Here is a 24920-nt window from a genome sequence, read left to right as displayed (position 1 = left end):
CATCAACAGGAGTAAGAAAAGTAGGGAAGCACAAATGTAGTAAAATTAAGTATATCTATAAACATCAATAAAGGGATTCACAAAATAAAAGGAGGCAATATATGACTTCATATTTCTAAAACATGGGGGGTGTGGAGTAAAAATTTAGTGCTTTTATTTATTTAAGAATATTTTGTTTATTTCAGAAAAAGAGAGAAAGAGACAGAGAGAACATGAGCAGGGAAGAAAGGCAGAAGGAGAGGGAGAAGCAGATCCCTGTTCAGCAGGGCTCATTCCCAGGACCTAAGGATCATGACCTGAGCTGAAGACAGATGCTTAACTTATTGAGCCATCCAAGAACACCCAGTGCTTTAGATTGGATTCAAACTTAAGCAATCATCAATTTAAAATACACTGCTATATGCATAAGGTACTATATTAAACCTAATGGTAACCATAAATCAAAACTAGTAATAGATATGCAAAATAAATAAATAAATAAATAAATAAATAATAAATAAATAGAAATCCAAGTATACCAAAGAAACAAGCAAACCATGAGAGATCAGGATAAGAAAACAGAGAAAAACGGCAAAAACATCCATAAAAGAAGTAACAAAATGATAATAAGTACATACCTATCAATAATTTCTTTGAATGTAAGTGAACTAAATGTTCCAATAAAAAACATAGGGTGATAGAATGAATGAAAAAGCAAGATCCATCTAGAAAATACCTAGAGGAGACTCACTTCAGACCTAAAGACACATGCAGACTAAAAGGGAAGAGTAGGAAAGCACTTATCATGCAAATGGAAGTGAAAAGGAAGCTGGGATCATAAATACTGATATGATACAAAATAAACTATAAAACAAAGACTGTAACAAAAGACAAAGAAAGAAACAATAATCATAAAAGGATTATTATAAATAATAAAGGATTATTATAAATCCTCTCTCTGTGTGTCTCTGATGAATAAAATAAATAAAATCTTAAAAAAAAAAACAAAAACGCAATGGCCCTAAATCCTAGGGATACAGTAAAAATCCTTTTAAGAGGGAAGTTTTTAGCAATACAGGTCTATCTCATGAATAAAGAAAAATCTCAAATAACCTAGCATTACACCTGAAGCAGCTGGAAAAAATAAGAACAAACAAAGCCCCAAACAAATAAAAGGATAGAAATAATAAAGATAACTTCACAGGTATGTTTTACCAAACTTTATTTATTTTTTTTAAGAATTTATTTATTTATTCATGAGAGACAGAGAGAGAAAGAGAGAGAGAGAGAGAGAGAGAGGCAGAGACACAGGTAGAGGGAGAAGCAGGCTCCATGCAGGGAGCCCGATGTGGGACTCCATCAGGGGGCCTCAGGATCACGCCTTGGGCCAAAGGCAAGCACCAAACCGCTGGGCCACCGGGGCTACCCTGTTTTACCAAACTTTAAAGAGGAGTTAATGCCTATTCTTTTTCAAACTATTCCAAAAAATAAAAGAGGACGGACAACTTCCAAATTCATTATATAAGGCCAGCATTACCCTGATACCAAAAACAGATAAAGACACTACAAAAAGGGAGTATTATAGATGCATATCTTCAATGAACATAGATGCTAAAAATATCAAGAAAATATTAGCAAACAGAATCCAACAAAACAGTAAAAAATATTATCCACCATGATAAAGTAGGACTAATTCTTGGATGCATATGTCATTCAGTATTCACAAATCAATCAACATGATACATCACATCAACAAAAGAAAGTATATAAACTACATAATAATTTCAATACAGGCAGAAAAAGAAACATTTGATAAAGTACAACAGATACTCATCATAAAAACCTCAATAAAATAGATTTAGAGGAAACATACCTGAGCATAATAAGTGCAATGTATGAAAAATGCACAAGTAGCATCGTACTCAATGGTGAACTTTACCCCTAAGGTAAGAAAGAAGATAATGATGCCCACTCTCACCACTTTTATTCAGCATAGTACTGGAAAAGCTAGCCACAGCAATCAGACAACAGAAAGAAATAAAAGGCGTCCAAATAAGTAAAGAAGAAGTAAAACTTTCACTATTTGCAGATGAAATGACATTACATATAGAAAACCTTAAAGAGTTCACCTAAAAAATACTAGACTGACAAATGAATTCTGTAAGATTGCAAAATACAAAAATCAAAATACAGAAATCCATTGCATTTCTATAGCCTAATAATGAAGTAGTAGAAAGATAAATTAAGAAAACAGTCCCATTTACAATTGAATAAACTTAACCAAAGAGGAAAAAAACTTGTAATCCAAAAACCATAAAACATTGATGAAAGAAATTTAAGACAATACAAAGAAATGGAGAGACATTCATTCCATGCTCATAAATTAGGGGAAAATGGTGTTAAAACATCCATCCTACCCAAAATAATTTATAGATGTAATACAATACCCATCAAAATACCAAAATTTTTTCACAAAACTAGAGTGAATAATTCTAAAATTTGTATAGGTCTACAAAAGACCTCAAATAGCCTAGGCAATTTTGAAAAAGAAGAGCAATACTGAAGGTTTTACAATCCCAGGTTTCAAGATATACAAAAAAGCTACATTAATCAAAACAATATGGTACTGGCACAAAAATAGCTCAATGCAACAACATAGAGAATGTATAAATAAACGCAATACATAGGGTCAATTAATCTATGGCAAAAGAGGCAAGAACATGCAATTGGAACAAGATAGTCTCTTCAACAAATGATTGTAAGAAAACTGGACAGCTACATACAAAATAATGAAAGTGGACCATTTTCTTATACCACATACAAGAAGCTCAAAATAAATAAAGACTTAAAGGTGAGTTCTGAAACCAGAAAAATCCTGGAAGAGAGCACAGGCAGTAATTACTCTGACACTGGCCCTAGCAACATTTTTTTCTAGATATGTCTTCTAACACAAGGGAAACAGAAGAAAAAATAAACTATTAGGACTTAATAAAAATAAAAAGCTTCTTTACAGTGAAGGAAACAATCAGCAAACAAAAAGGCAATCTACTGAATAGAAGAATATATTTGCAAATGATATAGCTGGGGTTAGTATCCAAAATATATGAAGAACTTACACAACTCAACACCAAAAAACCACAAATATTTCGCTTAAAATATGATCAGAAGACATGAACATACATTTTTTTAAATAAGACATACAGATGGCATGAAGAAATATTCAACATCATTCAGCATCAGGGAAATGGAAACCAAACCACAATGAGATACCACCTCACACCTGTCAGAATGGCTAAAATAAAAAACACAAGAAATTACAAGTGTTGGCAAGGATGTGAAGAAAAAAGAAGCATTGTGTGCTATTGTTGGGAGTGCAGAATGTTGCAGCTATTGTGGAAAACAGCATGGATTTTTCTCCAAAAGTTAAAAACAGAAATGCTATATTGTCCTGTAATTCCACTGTTGAGTATTTACTCAAAGAATATCAATACTTATTGGAGAGGATATAAGCATCCCTATGTTTGTTACAGTGTACAATATTCAAATTTTGGAAGCAACCCAAGTGTCAATCCACAGGTGAATGGACAAAGAAGAAGTGGTATATATATACAATGGAAAATTACTCAGCCATAAAAGAGAATGAAATCTTTGCCATTTGCAACAGCATGGATGGATCTAGAGAGTATAATGTTAAGTCGCTCGGAAAAAGACAAATGCCATATGATTTTATTCATTTGTGAAGTTTAAGAAAAAGTCAAATGAACAAAAGAAAAAAGAGAAACACCAAAATACAGACACTTAAATATATGGAACGAATTGGAGGTTACCCGAGGGGAGGTAGGTGGGAGTAAGGTTGAAATAGGTGAAGCGAATTAAGAGTATATTTATTGTGTTGAATGCTAAGTGATGTATAGAATTGTTGAATCATTATATAGTATACCTGAAACTAATACTGTAAATTAATTAAAGTGAAATTTAAATAATAAAAATAGAAAAGACACAAAAGGAACAATTATCTGAATGAGCAAACCCTCAACAATACCTACTTGATGACAGGAAGAAATAAAACGGTATTCTGCAGTCAATATTGTAGTTGCTTCTCAATTCAGGGGAATATCTTTAATAGTTTAGTACCTAGTGAGTTTACATTTCCTTTTTTTTAAGATTTTATTTATCCATTCATGAGAGACATATGAAAGAGAGAGAGAGAGAGAGAGGCAGAAACATAGGCAGAGAGAAGTAGGCTCCGTGCAGGGAACCCGATGTGGGACTTGATCCCGGGACTCCAAGATCCTGCCCTGGGCCAAAGGCAGGTGCTAAACCACTGAGGCACCCGGGCATCCCATGAGTTTACATTTCCTATTACTTACATGAGGTAAGATGTTTTAATTGGATAAAAGAGTATTAGATAAATGGTTTCCAAATATTTAACACAATTAGAATTAGAAAATAATTTTATTTTCCAAATATTTAACACAATTAGAATTAGAAAATAATTTTCCACATTAGAATTAGCAGGAATAAGTGAGGAGTAAAACAGATGGAGAACAAAAAGAAAGAGGAAGGGGGGAGGGAGAGGTAGAAGAGGAAGAGATGGAGAAGAACAAAAAGAGGAGAAATATTATATCTCATGAGCTGTCATTATGCTTCTATTCTAGACTCTGACTACATCATTCAGGATGGGGAAAGGTTATAGAAGGGAATCTACCTGGGAGGCCCAAGAATTCTTTGAGAACCTCAAAAGCACTTATAGTAGGCTTTGAGTTATAACAGGAAATTACATTTTTACTTCATGATTAATTCATGTGACACCATGGACATTTTGAAATTCCAACCTAAAATGGTATTATTTAAGGTTACTAAATTCTTTTATGAAAGATAGGAGAAATAAATTAATAGGATAGATAAAATTTAGTATAGATAATAAGTAGTTTGGGAGAATTGTTAGATATAGATAAAGTAAAGTAAGTTTAGCCTAAGTATGCCAACATATATAGGAGGGGAGAAAAGTATTAAGTACTAAACAGTCATCAACCTTTGGTGATGATTATTCTTGTCCATATCTCTTATCTGATATATGTATGCATAAGATCCAGGGTTGTTCAGCTAGTTGTAAGTGAGTTCCAGCTACTGGCCAGGAGTCATTGGACCTGGGCCTCTCTACTCCATAAAGTGAGTGAGGGCTTCAGGGCTTTTACTGAACCTCTTGTTTGCCTGAGTATAGACTCAGGGTCCTGAAACCCTGCCACCAGAGGGAAGACTAATATGACAGAGGAAAGGACATTAGATCCAGGTACTGCAGTCTTTCCATACTGTTTGCTCCATCTTTAAGTTTTTTAACCTATTCTTTCTCTTCCTCCTTAAATTTGCTATATGATTTAACAGAACATATGACTCAAGCATCTTATTTTAGTTCAATAAACTTTCTGTTCATGGCCTCAGGTATAATTTGCTTATAGACTTCAAGAACATATCCCACCACATGTGATAATTGAGTTCATGTGGTGATTAGTGAAAAATACCAATTTGGTTCTCACATTTATGTTAGGCATTTTTTTTTTTTTACCAAAAAAAGTTTAACCACAACTCATTAGGCTACTACTGGCCAATGATACCAGTCATTTATTTTATTTTGTTTGAATCAATTATCACCCAAATGTCTCAATTATTCCTTAATTCCCTGAACGTCAAAATGTTTACCATCTTCAAGCATTTGCCACACAAAAGTCTCATCAAAACTCCATGACCCTAAAGCAATTTTTTCTCTTACAATGTATTGTTTTCCCAGATGTTCTCATATTTTGAGAAGGGCAATAATCTCATGTGTGACTTGGTAAATAATGGAGCTCTTAGTGCTATATGCTAACAACTTACATCCCCAGACAGAAAAATAGAAATCAGCATTTCCCTCTTGACCTCTTAACTTCCTCTGTCCATGATTTCAGGGTATAGACTCAGAGATGTATATAAAACTTTTCTACATTATGTGTAAGTTTTGTTAAGTAAATATGAAATGTATAAACAAGAATTGCTGAAACACCAAATCACATATGAACAGTGAAAGAAAAGCCAAATTTCCAGCTGAATCAAATATTTCCATTACTCAACTAACTTATTTTCAGGCAGTAAAATTTATGTTTAGAATGCTAAATTAATGGAGCTAAGTTGCTCTAGACTACCTAAAATAACACAAGATAAATATTTTATATCCTCAATTGGTATATTTGATTAGGTGATAAGAAAGAAATAAATTCAAATGTCAAGCAAACACATTTTGTTTTTAAATAGAGTCACCATGAGGAAAATGGGTTTAAAATAGATAAATTAAGAGTCAGTCAGTCTTAGATATTTGATATGTTATAGTCTCCCATAATTAAACCTTAAAAATTTGACTAAACATTTCAAGCAGAGACACAAGACACCTAAATACCTTTGACTCCAAAATAATTCTATGAGGAGCTTTTGGTTTTTTTAAAGTTCTTATTGAAAAAGGATGTGCCTACAAAAATAGGGAATAAAGGGATCTTCAGCACAGCCTCGCAGAGCAGCCAAATATCCACCTGTACAAAGTAGGGTAGAAGTTATGGCTAGGTAGTCCTTAGGTTCAAATTATTCAGTAAGATAGTTTCTTTGATCTATATGTTACTCATCATTATGTCCAGATGTAGTAAACCTTTTACAAACATTAATATTAGATGACAACATTGTCATAGTTTCTGTATTTCACCATGTTACACTATAGATTTCATATGCACATGACAATTTGGCAGTTTAAAAATAAAAATTAAAAATCTTATCTATACATTGACATCTAGCTATAAATGATTTTTTTTACATTCAGTTCCATGTTTTCACACCATGTAGGCAAAATATGAGCTTTACTAACTAATAAATTATTTAAAATGTGAAGTAAATAAATAGGACCAGTCTCCACCAACAGACAGTTTTAAAAAGAACTTTCTCTTCCTGTTACTTAAAGGAAAAGGAAAATAAATAAACAAAATTAAGTATATAATTTCTATGAAGCCTTATACTAACCACTTCCACATACATCATTCCACTTAATCCTTACCAATGTAAATTGTACCATAAACTGAGTATTCCTACTAGAGGAATATTTATTCACTATTCTCAAGCTCTGGAAAAGGTTAACTGACACTTGACTGGAGCCATGATGAAGTGCAAATGGCTTGGTAATAATGATATCATATCTAGGCATCTCTGTATCTGCATCTCTATCATCTATCTATCATTATTTGTCTATCTATCTATATCTATCTATCTATCTATCTATCTATCTATCTATCATCTATCTATCTATCTATCTATCTATCTATCTATCTATCTATCATCTATCTATATCTAGCTAAATGTAGATGTTCAGTTGTTTCAGTCCATTTATTGAAAAGACTCTACTTGATTTTTGACAAAGGAGCAAGGCAATACAACAAAACAGTTGGCTATATTTATATGGGTCTATTTCTGGGCTCTCCATTCTATTTCACTGATCTATTAGGCAGCACTCAATTGTGTCCTTAAAGAGGTCTACTAACATATTCCTTATCTCTCCTCCATAGACTTATGTCACAAAGTACAATCTCTGGATATATATTCAGGAATTAAGGATATCCCTTCAATGTGTATTCAAAGCAACAATGCAGTCCTACCACCTTCCTTCTCTCCAATTAAATATCTGCTGTAGTACCCTAAGAGACTGACCATTTTTCCAATTGGACTTGTGTCTCTGGTTCTGGGCACCTGGAGCCTTATTGTTTCCATTCTCCACTCCAGTTGCCAAATGATGAAGGAAAACTGTTATTTATTTTGCTGTTCCTCCTTGCCCTTTTGCAACTCAAAATGTAAATTAAGGATTTAAGTTACAAATAAAACCATTGCCTGTCAAATAAAATAACCTGGGGGACGCCTGGGTGGCTCAGCGGTTTAGCGCCGCCTTCCGCCCAGGGCCTGATCCTGGAGACCCGGGATCGAGTCCCGCATCGAGCTCTCTACATGGGGCCTGCTTCTCTCTCTGCCTGTGTCTCTGCCTCTCTCTTTCTCTCTGTCTCTCATGAATAAATAAATAAAATCTTTAAAAAAATAACGTGGTATTTCCATCTGGAATAGATGTGTTCCAAATTATTGTAGCTCTCTGAGTTCCCACTGGCTGTCCAGAGTTGCAGGACTGTCTATCTTCATGGAGACTCCCAGACTTCACAGGGCTGATGTTACTCTACAGGGAGGGAGAGTATATCTTTTTGTATTTGCACATTATCTCCAACGAAGCAAACAGCCAAACACACACCCTGTCCTCTTTTGACCTTAGAGTAATAGGCTAGAAAATGTTTTCCCTGAGGTAAGAACTTCACATTTATCAAAACTAGTTTTGGGTTTCTTGGGTCACTTCTATAGATCATTGTGAACCTACATATTATATCTCTCATTCCTCTTGAGCTAAGTATTTATTATAAGCTCCATCAGATAATAAATATACTCCTGAGAGGCTGATGATACATTAGATAACAATGTTACATTTCTGTGCTATGTTAAGAAATAACAACAAAAAACTTATTTCAGAAATTTATGGTACTGACATTACATTATGAAAATACTTAAAAATGTATCCCATTTCATCAAGATTTTTCTTCAAACACATAAAAAAATAGAAATAAGACTTTATTGCCCCAGATTTAATTACATATGAGAGTTATGTAGAATTGATGCAGCAGACCCATTTTATTTAAAATAAATGTGCTGAGGATTAAAATGTGTTTTCCACTTTTCTTAAAGTTTCTAATAAAATGCAGTGAGAAAAAAGATTGAAAGGCTAATTTTGAGATAAAGCTAAGAATTTTAAGATAGGAGTTGTAATTAAGAGTCATTTCAATAAATTTAATTTGTAGAGTGGTTTACTGCTCTATGAAAAAAAAAGGAAAAAACATGAAATGCTTTAAAATGCTGTGCTATATTGACATACCTTAACTCTCAGTAGATAAAGATTCAATCAGATAACTGTTATTTTTTTTGTCCTTTTAAAACTTCATAACTTTTGATGTGACCATGACATTTTCTCTTCCTCCTCTGTTAGGTATAAACTCTACTAAAAGTTTATTAAGGTGTTTAGGAAGAAACAGAATACAATTTCTGCCAACCTAAGAATTTATAGAGGAGGATTTGTATAGCTGAAGTCAGTAAAGTTCCTAAAAGAAGTAATTGGAACATCTGGAATTACTAATCTCATAAGACAAGTTTCCTCTCCACAACTTCTCTTTGCTTTTGTTTCTTGGCAGGTTATCCAACCAATAACTCTAAGAAGTTATATTTGATTTGAAGACTAAAATATTTGTGGAGATGCAGTTACATACATCAGTTTAGGCTAAAAATGAAATAAACCGTATCAAATATTTAGAAGATGGGAGTTGGAAATAAACTTATTTTATGTGCATTTTTTCAATTGCAAAATAAACAGAACCATCATAAGAAATAATAGCATTTTTAAAAGTCAGTGTTTAAATGAAACAAACATAGATCTGTAGAAATGAACTGGATGTGAAAAATCAAGATCATATATTAATTTGACCTACCTCAATGAAGATTCAGTTGTTGAAATACCAAAAAAAAAAAAAAAAAAAAAAAAAAAGAGCATTTCACCAAATCTCACAATTATATTAATATTGAGTTAAGGACTCAACTAAAGAAATTGTGAACAAACAAACCAAACAAAATGAGCCCTTTACTTTCTTCTTTTTAGAATGTGATATTATTTATCCAACTATTAAAGCTAGAAACCTGAGTCATCCTTGACTCATTTCCTTACCATGAATTTTTCTAAATATAATAAATATAAGAGAGAAGTTGTACTTTTTTTGTACTTCATTTTGCTTCATTTGGATTTTTGGATTAGTGACTGTAAAGTAGAGAAGGGCAGGGTTTCTCTCTTTCTTTCTCTCCCCCCCCCACTCCCAAAGCATAGTGCCTATAGTAATAGCTGGTATAATTACAAAGAAAAATTGTTGAAAATTTACTTAAAAATATTTGTTGAAAAGTTTACCAATAAAAATTATACAGATTATAATGTCTATGACACTGCCAAGCAGAAAAAGAGGTAATGAATATAGATTCTATATTTAACAAGATATGAGAACAGTATACAAAATTTGTCACTTTTAGTGAATAATTTAACCTTTCTAAAATCCAAGTTTTGTCACCTGCAAAATAGTGGTTACTAAAAACATCAACATCACAAAATTAATGTATAAATTATTGGTACTCGAATACTCTCCTCTCCTTTTCTTTTTTCTTTAATAGAATCTCATTAAGAAAGAGAGTGCAAGAATAATGTTATAACCAAGAGACAGTAGCAGCTTTCATGGCAGCATGACTAAAGTGATAAATGGTAGCAGTACCTCAGTAGAACAAATGTGGCAAAGGGTGTATGAAAAGTGCTCAAGGTATTATGTCAGAGTACATACTCCAGCCAAGAACTCTTCTTTGAAAATAGTTACCTGAGGATGTAGACTTCTCCAGTGTAGTACCTAGCAAATTTGTCGTTCAATAGCAACTAAAAGATTGAGGATATCATCAAATCTATAGCCTGAAGTGACTGCCACTAAAATCTATAAATGCATTAAAGTTCCATTACTAACATACTGACAGTGAACCCAATATGACCATTAACAGCTGGAAATTGGGATCTCTAGAGATATGACAGACAGAAAGAAAAGAGAAAGAGCAGTGGAAAAGGAACACATACATTTATAAAATAACAAAATATCACTCTTTCTAAATCTCCTAACCAACCCTGGCATCACATTTTCAAATACACATAATTAAAATATTTTCACTCTAATAGCAATGCCTACTTTGTTAGTAATTACAATTTAAACACTCATTCTAAGAGCAAAGAGATTGTTTATTCATTAGCTACTTTGGATGCTTACTTATTAGGAAGTTTTTATAAAGAATTCTATTCCAAGAGACTTATCTTGAATAATTGGATTATCAGAAGAATAATATAGAGCTTTTATTTAATTTAGAAAGTCCTTCGTTTTGCCAAAGTAGCATACAATAAATTCTGATTAATATCCATTATTTTATGAAAATTAGTGTTAATTCTGATCCAAGGGTACAGTTACTTTTTTTAAACCATAGATATTGAACAATTTTATTTTTTTAATAGTGAATAAAAGTTTACTTTTTAACATTTTTTATTTAAATTCCAATTAGCTAACAGACAGTGTAATATTAGTTTCAGGTGTACAATATAGGGATTTTATACACTTTTATACAATGCCCAGTGATCATCACAGTGCAGTCCTCAATCTCCATATCTTAACCAATAGCTCTACCCCCTTCCCCTCTGGTGACCATCAGTTTGTTCTCAGTTAAGAGTCTATTTCTTGGTTTGCTTCCCTCTGTCTTTATTTTCCCTTTTTTTCATTTGTTTTGTTTCTTAAATTCCATGTATGAGTGAAATCACATATGGCATTTGTCTTCCTCTGACTAGTTTTGCTTAGCCTCCATCCATTATCATTACAAATGGCAAGATTTCCATCCTTTTTATGACTAATATTCTAGTGTATATATATCTTTTATTCATTCATCAATTGATGGATACTTGAACTGTTTATATAATTTAGTTTTTGTAGATGGTGATGCTGTAAACATTGAGGTGCATGTACCCTTCAACATAATATTTTTGTGCTTTGGGGGGTAAATAACTAGTAGTACAATTGGTGGATTGTAGGGGATTTTTTTTCTTAACGTTTTGAGGAACCTCCATACTGTTTTCCAGAGTGGTTGCAATAGTTTTCATTCCTACCAAAGTGTAAGAAGATTCCCTTTTCTCCATATGCTCACCAGCCCCTGTTATCTATTGTGTTGTTGATTTTAGCCATTCTGACAGGTATAAGGTGATATCTCATTGTACTTTTGTTTATATTTCCTTGGTGATCAATTAAGTTGAGCATTTTTTCATGTATATGTTGGCCATATGGATGTCTTCTTTGGAAAAATGTCTATTCATATTTTCTATCCATTTTAAAATAGAATTATTCACTTTGGGGGGGTCTTGAGTTTTAGAAATTCTTTATGTATTTTGGATATTAGCTCCCCCCCCTTTTTTAAAGATTTTATTTATTTATTCATGAGAGACACACACAGAGAGAGAGAGAGAGAGAGAGAGAGAGAGGCAGACACATAGGCAGAAGGAGAAGCAGGCTCCATGCAGGGAGCTTGACTTGGGACTCGATCCTGGGGCTCCAGGATCACACCCTGGGCTGAAGGCTGCGCTAAACCGCTGAGCCACCTGGGCTGCCCAGATATTAGCCCTTTATCAAAAATGTCATTTACAAATATCTTCTCCTATTCAGAGGTTGTCTTTTAGTTTTGTTGATTGCTTTCTTCACTGTGCAGAAGTTTTATACTGATGAAGTCCCTATAGCTTATTTTGCCTTTGTTTTCCTTGCCTAAGAAGACATATCTTGAAAGAAAACACTACAGCCAATCTCAAAGAGGTTACTGCCTCTGTTCTCTAGGATTTTGATGGTTTCAGGTATCACAGTTAGGTTTCTAATTCATTTTGTGCCTCTTTTTGTGTCTGGTGTAAGAAAATGGTCCAGTTTCATTATTTTCCATGTTGCTGTCTGGTTTTCCCAACACCACTTGTTGAAGAGACTGCCTTTTTCCCATTGGATATTCTTCCCTGCTTTTCCAAAAATAATTGATCAAATAGTTGTGGGTTTGTCTATGGGTTTTCTACTGTTCCAAGGATCTAGATATCTATATGGATCTATATTCTTGTGCCAATACCACACTGTTTTGATTGTGAGAGCCTTGTAATACTTCTTGAAGTCCAGAACTGTGATGCCTCCAGCTTTGCTTTTCTTCTTCAAGATTGCTTTGATTATGCAGGGTTTTCTCTGGTTCCACGAAAATTTTAGGATTGTTTGTTCAATCTCTGTTAATAATGTTGGTGGTATCTTGATAGGGATTGCACTAAATATGTAAATTGCTTTGGGTAGTATAGATATTTTAACAATACTTGTTCTTCCAATCCATGAGAATGAACTGTTTTCCCATTTCTTTGTGTTGTCTTCAATTTCTTGCATCAGCATTTTATAGTTTTCAGGGTAGAAATCTTTTACCTCTTTGGTTACATTTATCCTAGGTACCTTATTATTTTGATACCATTGTAAATGTGATTTTTAAAAAAGATTTCTCTTTCTGCTCTTTCATTATTGGTGTGTAGATGTGCAACAAATTTTTGTATCTTGCAAATTTATTGAATTCATGTATCATATCTAGTAGGTTTTTGGAGGAGTCTTTCAGATTTTCTACAGAAACTATCATGTCATCTGCAAATAGTGGAAGTTTTACTACCTCTTTATCAATTTGGATGCTTTTCATTTCCTTTTGTTGTCCAATTGCTATAGCTAAGACTTCCAGTAAAGTAAACCTAAGACTTCAACATAAAAGTGGTGAGATTGACATTCTTTCATTGTTCCTGATCTCAGGGGAAAAATCTCAGTTTTCTTCCATTAAGGATGATGTTAGCTATGGGTTTTGTTTTGTGTTTTTTTGCTTTTTTATTTTTGTTTGTTTGTTTTGTTTTGTTTTGTATATGGCTTTTATTATGTTGAGATATGTTCCCTCTAAACTTACTTTGTGGAGAAGATGGCAGAAGAGTAGGGTCCCCAAGTCACCTGTCCCCACCAAATTACCTAGATAACTTTCAAATCATCCTGAAAACCTACGAATTCAGCTTGAGATTTAAAGAGAGAACAGCTGGAATGCTACAGTAAGAAGAGTTCGCGCTTCTATCAAGGTAGGAAGACGGGGGGGGGGGGGGGGGGGGGGAGAAAGAAAGAAAAAAGCATCCAAGGGGGAGGGGCCCCGCGAGGAGCTGGGCTGAGGCCGGGGCGAGTGTCCCCAGGACAGGAAAGCTCCATCCCCGGAGAAGCAGGAGGTGCACCAACCTTCCCGGGGCGGAAAGGCGCTCGCAGGGAGTTGGAACAGGATCCCAAGAGGGGAGGGGATGCCCTCTGGCTCCCTGGGACACTAACAGAGGACATGCGCCCCGGGGAGAGTGCCCCACACCCCACGGCCGAGCTCCCTAAAGGGCTGCAGCGCGCGCAAGGCTGGACCCGGGAGCAGCTCGGGGGCTGCTCGGGCAGAGACTCCGTGCGGAAGAGGCTGCATGGCCGAGGTACGATTCCAACAGCGCAGGCCCGGGAGCCCAGGGCAGGAGGACACAGCCCAGGATCCGGCGCTCCCTCTGGGACAGGCAGAAGCCAGGAGGGCACAGGACAGCAAGGACGCTCCTGCCCCCGGCCTGAGCAGTGCAGATCAGCGGCCCCGCCCCGGAGCATCTAGGCCCTGCAGACAGAGCTCTGGTAGTTACTACAGGGAGCTGACTCCAGGGCTGGAGTGACCCCCACCTCCCCTGCTCCCCTTCCACCACCCCTAGTTCGTTTCCCAGAGTTAGGAGTCTTCACGTTCTGTCTCCCTTTCTGATATTTCCCACACATTTCTTCTCCCTTCCCTTATATTCCCTTTCACTATTATTTATATTCCCCAAATGAATGAGAACATACACTGTTTGTCCTTCTCCGATTGACTTACTTTACTCAGCATAATACCCTCCAGTTCCATCCACGTCGAAGCAAATGGTGGGTATTTGTCGATTCTAATGGCTGAGGAATATTCCATTGTATACATAGACCACATCTTCTTTATCCATTCATCTTTCGATGGACACTGAGGCTCCTTCCACAGTTTGGCTATTGTGGCCATTGCTGCTAGAATCATCGGGGTGCAGGTGTCCCGGCGTTTCATTGCATCTGAATCTTTGGGGTAAATCCCCAGCAGTGCAATTGCTGGGTCGTAGGGCAGGTCTATTTTTAACTCTCTGAGGAACCTCCACACAGTTTTCCAGAGTGACTGCACCAGTTCACATTCCCACCAACAGTGCAAGAGGGTTATCCTTTCTGCACCTCCTCTCCAACATTTGTTGTTTCCTGCCTTGTTAATTTTCCCCATTCTCACTGGTGTGAGGTGGTATCTCATTGTGGTTTTGATTTGTATTTCCCTGAATGGCTAGTGATGCGGAGCATTTTCTCATGTGCCTGTTGGCCATGTGTAGGTCTTATTTGATGAAATTTCTGTTCACGTCTCCTGCCGATTTCATGATTGGATTGTTTGTTTCTTGGGTGTTGAGTTTAATAAGTTCTTTATAGATCTTGGATACCAGCCCTTTATCTGATACGTCATTTGCAAATATCTTCTCCCATTCTGTAGGTAGTCTTTTAGTTTTCTTTACTGTTTCTTTGGCTGTGCAAAAGCCTTTTATCTTGATTACATCCCCGTAATTCATTTTTGCTTTTGTTTTCCTTGTCTTCGTGGATGTTATCTTGCAAGAAGTTGCTGTGGCCACGTTCAAAAAGGGTATTGCCTGTGTTCTCTAGGATGTGGATGGATTCTTGTCTCACATTTAGATCCTTCATCCATTTTGAGTTTATCTTTGTTTATGATGTAAGAGAATGGTTCAGTTTCATTCTTCTGCATATGGCTGTCCAATTTTCTGAGCACCCTTTATTTCAGAGACTGTCCTTTTTCTAGTAGATAGTCTTTCCCGCTTTGTCAAATATTAGTTGACCATATTGTTGAGGGGCCATTTCTGGATTCTCTATTCTGTTCCATTGATCTATGTGTCTTTTTTTGTGCCAGTACCACACTGTCTTGATAATCACAGTTTGTAGTACAACCTAATATCCGGCAATATGATATCCCCGGATTTGATTTTTCTCTTTCAAAATTCCCCTGGCCATTCAGGGTCTTTTTGATTCCACACAAATCTTAAGATGATTTGTTCCAACTCTCTGAAGAAAGTCCATGGTATTTTGATATGGAGTGCATTAAAGTGTGTAAATTGCCCTAGTTAGTATTGACATTTTCAGAATGTTAATTCTTCCAATCCATGAGCATGGAATACTTTTCCATCTCTTTGAGTCTTCCCCAATTTCTTTCAGAGACGTTCTGTAGTTTTTAGAGTATAGATCATTTACCTCTTTGGATAGGTTTATTCCTAGGTATCTCATGCTTTTGGGTGCAATTGTCAATGGGATTGACTCCTTAATTTCTCCATCTTCAGTTTCATTGTTAGTTTATAGTTTATGCCACTGATTTCTGGGCATTGATTTTGTATCTTGTCACACTGCCAAATTGCTGTATGAGTTCTAGCAATCTTGGGGTGGAGTCTTTTGGGTTTTCTAAGTACAGTATCATGTCATCTGCGAAGAGGGAGAGTTTGACTTCTTCTTTGCCAATTTGAGTGTCTTTTATTTTTTTATTATTTTATTTTTTTTGCCTGACTGCTGAGGCTAGGACTCTTAGTACTATGTTGCATAGGAGTGGTGAGAGTGGACACCCTTGTCATGTTCCTGATCTTACGAGAATGGCTCCCAGTGCTTCCACATAGAGAATGATATTTGCTTTGGGCTTTTCATTAATGGCTTTTAAGATGCTGAGGAGTTTTCCCTCCATCCCTACACTCTGAAGAGTTTTGACCAGGAATGGATGCTGTATTTTGTCAAATGCTTTCTCTGCAACTATTGAGAGGATCAGATAGTTCCTGTTTTTTCTCTTATTGGTGTGATCTATCACATAGATTGCTTTACGAGGGTTGAACCAGCCTTGCATCCTGGGGATAAATCCCACTTGTTCATGGTGAATAATCTTCTTAATGCACTGTTGGACCCTATTGGCTAGTATTGTTGAGAATTTTTGCATCCATGTTCATCAGGGATATTGGTCTATAATTCTCCTTTTTGGTGGGGTCTTTGCCTGGTTTTGGAACTAAGATGATGCTGGCCTCATAAAATTAGTTTGGACGTATTCCATCCATTTCTATCTTTCTGAACAGGTTTGGTAGAATAGGTATTGTTGCTTCTTTAAACGTTTGATAGAATTCCCCTGGGAAACTATCTGGCCCTGGACTTTTGTGTCTTGGGAAGTTTTTGGTGTCTGCTTCAATTTCTTCTCTGGTTATTGGCTTCTTCACGTTTTCTATTTCTTCCTGTTACAGTTTTGGTAGTTTGTGGTTTTCAAGAAATGTGTCTATTTCTTCTAGATTACCTAATTTACTGGCATATATCTGGTCATGATATGTGTTTAAAATCATTTGTATTTCCTTGGTATTGGTGGGTTTCTCTCCTTTTCATTCGTGATTTTCTTAATTAGAGTCTTTTCTCTTATATTTTTAATAAGGCTGGATAATGGTTTATCTATCTTATTAATTCTTTCAAAGAAGCAACTCCTGGTTTTGTTTATCTGTTCCGCAGTTCTTCTTGTCTCTACTTCATTGGGTTCTGCTCAATTCTTATTAACTCTCTTCTGCTGCATGTCGGTTTTATATCCTGTTCTTTCTCCAGTTCCTTTATGTGCAAGGTTAGCTTGTGTAATTTAGATTTTTTCAGTTTTTGAGAAATGCTTGTATTGTGATATATTTCCCTCTCTGAGCTGCTTTTACTATTTTCCAAAGATTTTTAATGGTTGCATCTTCATTCTTATTAGTTTCCATGAATCTTTTTAATTTTTCTCTAATTTCCTGGCTGTACGTTTCATCTTTTAGCAGGATGGTCTTTAACCTCCATGTGTTTGAATTTCTTCCCAATTTCTTCTTGTGATTTAGTTCAAGTTTCAAAGTATTATGGTGTGAAAATATGCAGGGGACAATCCCAATCTTTTGGTTAGTTAACACCTGATTTGTGACCCAGCATGTGGTCTATTCTGGAGAAAGTTCCATGTGCACTTAAGAAAAATGTATATTCAGTTCCGTTTAGTTGTAAAGTTCTGTAAATATCTGTGAAATCCATCTGGTTCAGTGTATCATTTAAAGCTCTTGTTTCTTTGGAGATGTGCTTAGAAGATCTGTCATTTGCAGAAGGCGCCGTTTTAAAATTTCCCAGTATCAGTGTATTATTATCTACCTATGTCTTAACTTTGGTTATTAATTGATTGATATACCTGGCAGCACCCACTTTAGGGGCATAAATATTCATGAACGTTAAGTCCTCTTGTTGGATAGATCCTTTAAGTATGATATAGTGTTCCTCTTCATCTCTTACTACAGTCTTTGGGATAAACTTTAATTTATCTGGTATGAGGATGGCTACCCCTGCTTTCTTTTGAGGATCATTTGAATGGTAAATTGTTCTCCAATTTTTCACTTTTAGGCCAGCGGTGTCATTAGGTCTTACTTTTGTAGACAATAAGTAGGTGGGTCTTGCTATTTTATCCAGTCTGATACCTGCATCTTTTGATGGGATCGTTTAATCCATTCACATTCAGAGTTACTATTGAAAGATATGAATTTAATGTCATCATGATACCTATTCAGTCCCTGTTTTTGTGGATTGTTTCCTTGGACTTTATCTTTCTTTTACAGAGTCCCCCTTAACATTTCTTGTAGTGCTGGTTTGGTGGTCACATATTCTTTCAGTTTCTGCCTATTTTAGAAGCTCTTTATGTCTCCTTCTATTCTGAATGAAAGCCTTGCTAGATAGAGTATTCTTGGCTGCATGTTCTTCTCATTTAGGACCCTGAATATATCCTGCCAGTCCTTTCTGGCCTGCCAGGTCTCTGTGGAGAGGTCTGCTGTTAACCTAATGCTTCTCTCCATAAAGCTTAGGGATTTCTTGTCTCTTGTTGCTTTAAGGATCTTCTCTTTATCTTTGGAATTTGCAAGTTTCACTATTAAATGTCGGGGTTTTGAATGATTCTATTGATTTTGGGGGGGGGGGAATCTCTGTATTTCCTGGATCTGAATGCCTGTTTCCCTCCCCAAGTTAGGGAAGTTCTCACCTATGATTTGTTCAAATACACTTTCTGGTCCTCTGTACCTTTCAATGCTCTCTGGAACCCCAATTAAACATAGATTTTTACTTTGGAGGCTGTCATTCGTTTCCCTTAACCTTTCCTCATGATCTTTTAATTGTTTTTGCCTTTTTTCTTCAGCTTCCTTCATTGCCATCAACTTGTCTTCTATGTCACTCACTCTTTCTTCTATCTCATTAATCCTCGTTTTAGGACCTCTAGTTTGGATTGCATCTCATTTAATTGGTTTTTAATTTCAAGGCAGAAATTAGATCTAAATTTGTAGTCATGAAGTCTCTTGACTCCTTTATGCTTTTTTCCATAGACACCAGTAGCTTTATCATTGTGCTTCTAAATTGGCTTTCTGACATCGAATTGCAATCCAAATTCTGTAACTCTGTGGGACTGTTTCTGATTCTTTTGTGGTGAGTTATTCTTTCTAGTCTTTTTACTCAGTGCAAAGTAGCTAAAAATGGGTTGTACTGGAAAAAGGAAGAAAAAGAGTAGAAAAAAAGGAAAAACAAACAAACAAAAATAACAAAAGCAAAAACAAATAAAACAAGGGGAGGTATCCTCTGGTATACTGTAAATCCCTTAACTTCTCCTGTAGCTTTCCAGCACTGCTTAATCAAATACTTGCTCTTCACAGGTCATTCCAGCTTATATTCTCGGGGAGGGGCCTGCTGTGCCGATTCTCAGGTGTGTGCACCTGGGGGAGCTGCCCTGCCTCCCCCTGCCAGGTACACAGCTCAGGGGAGCTGTTTGTCTTGTGAGGCCTCTGTTACTTGGCACCCCGACCCTCCCAGGCACAGGGTGACACAAGGAGGAACAACAGCAGTGGCGGCATTCAGCTCTCCGGCCCTGGAGTCAGCTCCCATAGTAACTACCGCAGTCTCCCATTCTGCACTGGCCTGAATGTTCCTGGGGTAGGGAGCGCTGGCCTGCACAACTCGGGGGTGCTCGGCCGCAGGAGTGTCCTCGCTGTCCTGTGCCCTCCCAGCCTCCACCTGTCCTGAGGGGAGCACAGGATTCTGGACTGTGTCCCCCATTGCCCTGGGATCCGGGGCCTGTGACACTGGAAAGCAGCCCTCTCTGCGTGGAGCCACCACCTGAGCTGCTCCCGAGGCCCACGGGGCGTGTCTAGCCTTTTACCCCGCTGGGCCTGGGTCTGTGGTGCCTCTCCGCCAGGGTGCACTTTCTCTGTTAGTGACCCTGGGAACCTGGAGGCTCCCTGCAAGCGCCTTTTCCTCCGGGAAGATTGATGAAGTTCCTGCTTCTCCGGGACTGGGCTTTCCTGTCCTGGAGGCTTTCCTGCCTGGCCTTAGCCCAGCTCCTTGAAGGGGCCCCTCCCCCACTTGATTATTTATGTATTTATGTATTTATGTATTTATGTATTTATTTATTTATTTTTCCCCTCCGTCTTCCTCCTGTGTTAGAAGCGCAAACTTTAGTCTCTGTAGCGTTCCAGCTGTTCTCTCTTTAAATCTCAGGCCAAATTCATAGGTTTTCAGCATGATTTGCAAGTTATCTAGGTACTTTGGTGGGGACAGGTGACTTGGGGAACCTACTCCTCTGTCATCTTGCCCCGCCCCCTGCCCTTTCTCTTATTAATGTGGTGCATATCATTGATTGATTTGTAATACCGTACCACCTTTGCAAACAAGGAATAAACTCTTTGGTCATAGTGAATGATCTTTTTATTGTGTTGTAGGCTTTGGTTTGCTAGTATTTTATTTATTTATTGAGAATGAACCATATTCATTAGGGATTTTGGTATGTAGTTTGTTTTTTGTTTTGTTTTGTTTTTTTCATTAATTAGTTGGAATTTTTATGTTTAAATTAATAAAACCTAGTTGTCACTTGCTATTTATGTAATGAAAGGCACTTATAGAGATTGAGTCTGTTTCAATTGCCTTCTATTTCTGCTTATAGTCAAGAGAGTTAAATGAGAATATCATCAGCATAGTCTTTAATAAATTTAGAAAATGTTTTGGTTTTAATCTCCAAAATATTTTAAGAGATTACCAAGTGTGGTATATCTGTCAACAACTTGAACAAAATGATACGGCAGTTTTGTTAATTTGAAATAAAGTTTACTCTTTCTGTTTTATTATGGTACAATAATTTTAGAAAATATATAGTTTGGGATTTTCATCAAGTTGTTGCATAGTATAAAATTGTTAATAAATTGTTACATTAAGCATGTGTATCTGGGACCATTTTTAGTAAGTTTTCGTTTTATAGATGTCTTATTTAAAACTGTTTAAAAAATTATTGCAAATATAATATGGTTCCCTTATATCCTACACTGAGTTTTCTCTATTATTAACATCTTCTATTAGAATAATATTTTGAAATTTAATTTAAAATTAACTTTGATCATCTTCGCTGACATAGTGTTTGTAGGTTTTTCCACAGTAAAGTTCATCTTTCTTTTCTCCAGTTCCATACTGTGCTCCTTAGAAAAGAGGTAGTATGTATAGTCCACACTTAAGGAATGAGGAGTAATGCTCCACCTCTTTCAGGGATGAGTATCTACATAAAGTATTTGGACATCTGCACTAGACATTTGTCTCTTCTCTTGCATTTTTAAATTTATTCAACTCTTTATGTCAGTAAGGACTTAGGGAGATTTACAGATTTATTTTTGGGTTTTAATCTACTACTACTTTATTTCTTTCCTCAAATTTTTCCATCTTTACCATCTGAGAGATCTTTCAGTTAGATCCTGTATCTGCTTGATATATCTTCATCATTGTATGTATGGCTTTTTGTTGTTGTTGTTGTTCTTTTGAGCACTTTTCCCTCTCTAACGCTACAAGGTTTATCTTTAGCATGGCTGTCTAGCCCCAGAATAACTTATTTCTCCAGAGACCCGGTTCCTTTTTTGGATAATGATATTAGAAGTCCAAATCTGGGTGCTAGGTATACTTGTCACTATTGGGTATCAATTATTCTAGGCCTTCTCAATTGACATAGCAAGGATTAAGGTGTGTGTAATCAACCTGCATTTATACACATATTTTAAAATATATCTATTTGTAAATAATTTATATCTACATTAAGCTAAATATAAGTTCATACTAATGTCTCCACTCTAATTCATTATTCATAGACCACTTTACTTTCCTCTTGTTCCTTATCTATAACCTTCCACTACAAGAGTGAGAAATCTAATTCTTATCATCAACCACTCACTAACTTACTTGTTAAATTCCACATATGCGTATAATAGTTTCAGCGTTGTTTACACATAACCCTGTGGAAATGGGCTTCACTAACTAAACTGTATGAACAATCCCCTGCACCCTTAGACTTACAAAATGCACTAGTTTTGTTGACTGTATCCTTTGCTGTGCAAAAGCTTCTTATCTTGATGAAGTCCCAATAGTTCCTTTTTGCTTTCGTTTCTTTTGCCTTCGTGGATGTATCTTGCAAGAAGTTACTGTGGCTGAGTTCAAAAAGGGTGTTGCCTGTGTTCTCCTCTAGGATTTTGATGGAATCTTGTCTCACATTTAGATCTTTCGTCCATTTTGAGTTTATCTTTGTGTGTGGTGAAAGAGAGTGGTCTAGTTTCATTCTTCTGCATGTGGATGTCCAATTTTCCCAGCACCATCTATTGAAGAGACTGTCTTTCTTCCAGTGGAGATATATATATATATATATATATATATATATATATATATATGTATATATATATACATAATATCTTTTAGTTTTGCTGACTGTATCCTTTGCTGTGCAAAAGCTTCTTATCTTGATGAAGTCCCAATAGTTCCTTTTTGCTTTCGTTTCTTTTGCCTTCGTGGATGTATCTTGCAAGAAGTTACTGTGGCTGAGTTCAAAAAGGGTGTTGCCTGTGTTCTCCTCTAGGATTTTGATGGAATCTTGTCTCACATTTAGATCTTTCATCCATTTTGAGTTTATCTTTGTGTGTGGTGAAAGAGAGTGTCTAGTTTCATTCTTCTGCGTGTGGATGTCCAATTTTCCCAGCACCATCTATTGAAGAGACTGTCTTTCTTCCAGTGGAGATATATATATATATATATATATATATATACACATACATATACCACACCTCCTTTATCCATTCGTCAGTTGATGGACATTTAGGTTCTTTCCAGAGTTTGGTTATCATTGATAATGCTTCTATAAACACCAGAGTGCATGTGTCCCTTCAAATCGCTATTTTTGTATCCTTTGGGTAAATACCTAAGAGTACAACTGCTTGGGTCATAGGGTGGTTCTATTTTTTGTTTTTTGAGGAAGTTCTATATTGTTTTCCAGAAAGGTTGCACCAGCTTGTATTCCCACCAAAAATGTAAGAGGGTTCCCCTTTCTCTGCATCTTCACCAACATCTCTTGTTTCCTGTGTTATCAGTAGTAGCCATCCTGACAAGTATGAATATCTCATTATAGTTCCATTTGTATTTCCCTGATAATGAATGATGTTGAGTATCTTTTCATATGTCTATTAGCTATCTGTCTGACTTCTTTGGAAAAATGTCTATTCTTGTCTTCTGCCATGTCATTTCTTGTCATTTCTTAACTGGATTATTTGTTTTGGGAGATCACTATATATATATATATATATATATATATATATATATATACCATCTAAACTCATGTGGGAGCCATCAAGTGTTTTGTAAAATCCTCCTTAGTATCTAGTTAGAAAGCACAATGTTGCTGAATATTATGAATTTAGGATCACACTCTCATTCTTTCCTATTGTTTGCATTAAGTCAAGAATATCCAGTACTCTAGGGATTATGAAAGTTCTAGGTATTAGAGTAATATATTTAATAAAATGCACAAATGCACTCACACAGTGTATTAAATAGTTGCAGGGTTGTTGCTATTTTCATATTTTTCCTGGTAACCCTGGTATCAACACTATGAAATTGGGTAGGAAGTTTATCAAAGATGGTCTCACAGGATAGAAAGGCCAAAAATAGAAAAATGTTACTAAAGCAACTGAAATTACAATGTAAGATGAATCTTAATTCTCAAGAACTTTAAATCATATTGTCAAATTACACAACTTTTTTAGTAATAAAAATGTAACTCTGATCTAATTATAGATTGGTAGTGGACAATTTTGCCAACCCATTTTGAATACATTACATAAAACCATATTATATTAAATGATGCTATTTTAAGTGAGATTGTGTGTTTATTAATTATTATTTGCATGACTCTGGAAAACCAAAAATTAATGACCTTATTAATAATTTGATTATGTATTCTTGCTATAAAGAATTACAAATTTTATTTTTAAGAAATGCTTAAAAACCAACAAAATAAAAAGGCAACCTATGTAATTGAAGAAAATATTTGCAAACCATATATATATGATAAGTGGTTAACAACTAAAATATGTAAAGAACTCATACAACTCAATAAAAAAAGCAAAAACCATATAATTTAAAAATGGGCAGAGATGTACTCACTTCAGTAGTACCTATACTACAATTGAATAATACAGAGAAGTATAGCACAGCCCTTTTGTGAAGATGATAAGCAAATACATGAAATATTCCATATTAAAAAAAAGAAAAAAGGGCAGAGGACTTGAATAGACATTTTTCCAAAGAAGACATATAAATGACCAGCAGGTATATCCATGGGTACTCAACATCACTAATCATCAGGGAAGTACAAGTCAAAACCACATTGAGATATAAACAACTACTTGTTAGAATGGCTTATAATATAAAAAAGATAAGACATAATGTTGCTAAGGCTGTGGAGAAAGGGGAATCCTTGTATACTGTTGGTGAAAATGTATATTTGTGCAGCTATTATAGGAAATATAGAAGTTCTTCAAAAATTTAAAAAGAGAACTATCATATGATCCAACAATTTCACTTTGAATATTTATATGAGGGACACAAAATCACTATCTTGGAAAGATTTTGTCCCCCCCTGTTTATTGTAGCATTCTTTGTAATAGCCAAGACATGGAAACAACTTAAGTGTCCAATAATGAATGAATGGATAAAGAAAATGTAATACATAATAGAATATATATATCAACTAATATAATTTTATATAATATATGTAAGTGT

General features: G+C 35.6%; 1 non-coding gene across 1 annotated transcript; it reads left to right on the top strand.

The window, feature by feature from the left end:
- The first annotated feature begins 24294 nt into the window (after positions 1 to 24294).
- Positions 24295 to 24400, top strand: LOC144315003 (U6 spliceosomal RNA). Its single transcript, XR_013380824.1, has one exon. It is a non-coding gene; the product is annotated as a U6 spliceosomal RNA (small nuclear RNA).
- The last annotated feature ends 520 nt before the right edge of the window (positions 24401 to 24920 follow it).

Source organism: Canis aureus, chromosome 5, assembly GCF_053574225.1.
Source record: "Canis aureus isolate CA01 chromosome 5, VMU_Caureus_v.1.0, whole genome shotgun sequence".
Classification (NCBI taxonomy): Eukaryota; Metazoa; Chordata; class Mammalia; order Carnivora; family Canidae; genus Canis; species Canis aureus.
This window is presented reverse-complemented; position numbering and strand designations above follow the sequence as displayed.